Raw genomic sequence first — 4,518 nt, 5'->3', positions numbered from 1 at the left:
TATAACGAGGTAGACTGTGAGGTCAAGAGTCCATTTTATTGTACTAGGGGACCATTCATTAGTCTTATAACAGTGGGATAGAAGCTGACCTTGAGACTGGTGGTACGTGCTTTCAGACTTTTGTATCTTCTGCCCAATCAGTGGGGGGAAATGAGAGAATGCCTGGGGTGGGTGGGGTATTTGATTATGCTGGTTGCTTTACCAAGGCAGCGAGAAGTGTAGACAGAGTCCATTGGAGGGGGGGCTGGTTTCCATGATGTGCTGAGCTGGGTCCACAACTCTCTGCAGTTTCTTGTGGTCACGGGCAGAGCAGTTGCCATACCAAGCTGTGATGCATCCAGATAGGATGCTTTCTATGGTTTCAAGGGCAATTATGGAAGAGAATTAACTGCTGGCCCTGCCAACAATGCCCACACCCCACAAAATGAATAAATAAAAATTAACACAGATTGACTATCTCCAGGATCCTGACGTCAGCCAAGACACACAGTCCTTGACTCGATCCAATTGATGACCGATGCAGGTACTCAGCTTTGGCCCTCCACCATGATAGGTTACTGGATCCATCTGTCACCACTGGCAACCCAACTGTCCAACTCCCCAAAACGTGGAAAAACTCCCCTCCTGCAAAGTTGTCTGAATGAAAAGTGCTTGAGATACTTTTGGTCCACATTTCCCCCATAACCAATCATCAATTGATAAGGAGGTGACCAACGAATTTGCAAGAATGTATTCCACAAGTATGCAGTGAACTCCATTTAATGTACCCAACTCCACCTCTCCACCCTTGGATTCCAGGTCATAAACAGTTCCCCAAGTGGACTCTTCCACACCTTTGCCCTTTGCATCTGGGGCAAACTGGGACTACTGCCCTTGTAAGGAGTTATCTCCTTGAGGGGCTGGCACAACCATACAACACATCCCCTGCAGCGGCAATTGCATATGGCCATCCCTAACGTGCATTCTGAAACTAGCTGGCTTCCAAAAGCAAGACCCCTCGCCTTTTCCACGCACATTCATGTGATTCATTGTTTTCTCCACTGGAGACACTTGTGGCATTTATGGCTGCACAGAAGACCAAGCCACCATTACCAGCTCTGTGGGCTTCATCACTGCCTGCACCTCAAGGACATGGCCTGAGCAAAACCATTTCACATCCTTCAGTGGCTTTTCCATACCTGTGACTATTCTGCACCCTGCCTCACACATCACATGAGAGAGTTTCTCTTGAATCCTCTTAATTGCCAGGCTGGGCATTGAATAGTGCTTAACAGGAAAGATCTGGAAAATGGACCTTCCAGCCAGAGTCTCTCACCTGATGGGGTCCACCCCAGGTAATTGAGAGAGCCAAGAGAGGAGATTGCTGGGGCCTTTACAAATATCATTGTATCCTCTCTAGCCACAGGCGAGGTGCCAAAGGATTGGAGAGTAGCCAGTTGTTGTTCCTTTGTTTATGAAGGGCAATAGGGATAATTGGGGAAATCATAGGTCAGTGAGCCTCACATCAGTGGTAGGAAAGCCATTGGAGAGGATTCTTAGGTATAGGATTTACTCACATTTAGAAAAGCATGGGCTTATTTGAGATAGTCAGATTGGCTTTATGGGGGGCAGCTCAGGCTTTACAAACTTGATTGAGTTTTTTGAGGAGGTGACGAAGATGATTGATGAGGGTAGGGCAGTGGGTGTTGTCTACATGGACTTTATTAAGGCATTTGCCAAGGTCCCTCATGGTCGTCTGGTCCAGAAGACGAAGATGCATGGGATCCATGGTGACTTGGTAGATTGGATTCAAAATTGACTTGGCCATCGACAACAGAGAGTGGTGGTGGAGGGGTGTTATTCTGGCTGGAGGTCTGTGACCAGTGGTGTTCTCCGGGGATCAGTCTGGGACCTCTGTTGTTTGTGATATATGTAAATGATTGAATGAAAATGTAGATGAGCTGATTAGTAAGTTTGCAACTGACACAAAAATTGTTGGAGTCATGGACAGTGCAGAAGGTTGTCAAAGGATAGAGCAGGATATAGATCAGCTGCAGATATGGCAGAAGGAGTTTAATCCAAACAAGTGCAAGGTGTTACACTTGGGAGGTCTAATGTAAGGGGAAAGTATACAGTTAAAGGCAGGACCCTTAACAGCATTGATGTACAGAGAGATCTTGGGGTCCAAGTCCATAGCTCACTGAAAGTGACAACACAAGTAGATAGGGTGGTGAAGAAAGCGTACGGCATGCTTGCCTCCATCGGTCAAGGCATTGAGTATAATACTTAGGAAGTAATGTTGCAGCTGTAGAAAACTTGGTTAGGCCACATTGGAGTATTGCGTGCAGTTTATCTCATTATAGGAAAGACGTGGAGGCTCTGGGGAGGGTGCAGAAGTTCACCAGGATGTTGCCTGGATTAGAGAGTATTATCTATGAGAGGTTGGAGAAACTTGGATTGTTTTCTCTGGAGTGGCAGAGGCTGAGGGGTGACAATGAGGAGGTGTAGGATTAATAAACTATAACTGTATTGATACCTTAAGACAGATGAGAATTATGGCTGCTCGAAATACTGATTTAAAAAGTGTCCTTCAGGCCAGAACAGCCACACCACTGCTGACCTGGGCTGGGTGCTGTGTGGTAATTGCTGTGTCTGGAACTTAATTGGATTCCCATTATGCTTGACTATGGAGATGATGGTCAATCTTAACGGGAAATGGGAAGGCTGTCTCAAACAATGAAGGTGATACCTGCCTTTGTCTCACCCGATTGCAAAATGATTAGCTGAACCTGTGGTGTGAGGCTGCTCTTTGTCCATCTGCAGTAGCCCTTTGTCCGTTTCCTGCTCAACCAAGAACTCCGGCACCTGACTCATTAAAGTGTGCGTGACAATACCTGTATAAATCTCTGTCTACCCCTTTGTACTGAGAGAACTCGGGAAGCGACTCTTAGTGAGTGCTGAAGAGAATTCTCCTAGCGGTGCACTGCTAATAAAGGTATTTGTTCGAATCGACCTCGTGGCACTGTGTTATTTACAGCGGACGGATAGGGAAATTGATTTCGGGACGACAACCTGATAGAAGTTTATAAAATTATGAGAGGTAGATAGGGTCTGTTTCCCAGGGTAGTAACATCAAATGCAAGAGGATATAGCTTTAAGGTTAGAGAGGGAAAGTTTAATGGAGATGAACGGGGTAAGTTTTTTTACACAGAGAATGGTAGGTGCCTGGAACGGCTGCCAGGTGTGGTGGAAGCTCAAGTTAAGTTGAATTTACTGTCATGTGCACAGGTACGGTGAGGTACAGGTACAATGAAAAACTTGCTTGCAGCAGCACGTAGGAACAGACAACACACAGAATATAAATTATCCATAAATTATACCGTACAGTGAAAAAGATTGAGCAAAAGCAACACCTTAATGCAATAATAAAGTCACAACTGAAGACAAGCCCATGGTAAGCTGACAATGATAATGGTGCTTAAGAGGCACTGAGACAGAGACATGAACATGCAGGGACTGGAGGGATATAGATCACGTGCAGGCAGACAGGTTAATCTGGCATCATGGTCGGCATAGACATGGTGGGCCGAAGGGCCTGTTCCTGCGCTGCACTGTTCTATGTCCTGTTGGAGAGAATCTCTCCTGGTTCTTGCTGGCAGCTACCAAAGATGGAACTTGTGTAACTGTTACATCAAAATCGTCCTTTAAAGTTCTTACAGGATCCTTGAAAGAGATCTCATCCATGGTCGGTGGCAGTAATAAATCCACTAGCGTTGCACACCTTCCTTTGTTCCCATTCCTCTGTTCTCTAGGACCTTGATGATATCATTTGTTCTGAGGAACATCTCCCAGTACAGAGAAAACACTGAACCTTCTCACACTTGCTCACTCACCAACATACCTGCCACATCCACCAGTTGTCATCAGCACCACCCCACTGAGTGAACCCCCGTTTTCTTCTCCCTCACATTTGATCACTCCTTTCCTGCTACCTCATCAGTAATATCTCAAACTCATCACCAACGTGGCATCCGCAGGTTCAGCAAAACCAGCTACCAGGAGAGAGCAAACACCCTTCAATGCAGGTCAACAACACTTCCAGCAGTGCCTCATATCAGACATCATACCACCTACTATGCATGGTCCTTAAAGGTAAATACACACTCAAATGTACTAGACATTCTTCTGCTGATTAATCTTTTGTTGATTAGAAAGCATCATTTTAAATCTTCAATTCATGACGGTGCAAAGTCTGGTCAATTGGAGTCGTGCTAATTTACACAGCTTGCTGTCAGTCTTTAGTTATAACATTGCTGAAGACAGGCCTTGCTCGGTGGATAATCGCTGGGTGCATGCAGCAAGCAAACTTTAACACGCTGCATAGAACCCTGAACCAGGCTGGTGCTGGTTGATAGCGTCTGTGCCTGCTGACAGCGCCGGCACTGAGTCCCCGGGTGATTGACAGGTGCGCCGAGGGTGCGCGCAGGGAGGTGCCGCGACTCACGCTTGGGCGTGCGCGCTCCCGAGCGCGTGCCCGGT

This window comes from Pristis pectinata, chromosome 29 (genome assembly GCF_009764475.1).
Source record: "Pristis pectinata isolate sPriPec2 chromosome 29, sPriPec2.1.pri, whole genome shotgun sequence".
Lineage (NCBI taxonomy): Eukaryota > Metazoa > Chordata > Chondrichthyes > Rhinopristiformes > Pristidae > Pristis > Pristis pectinata.
This window is presented reverse-complemented; position numbering follows the sequence as displayed.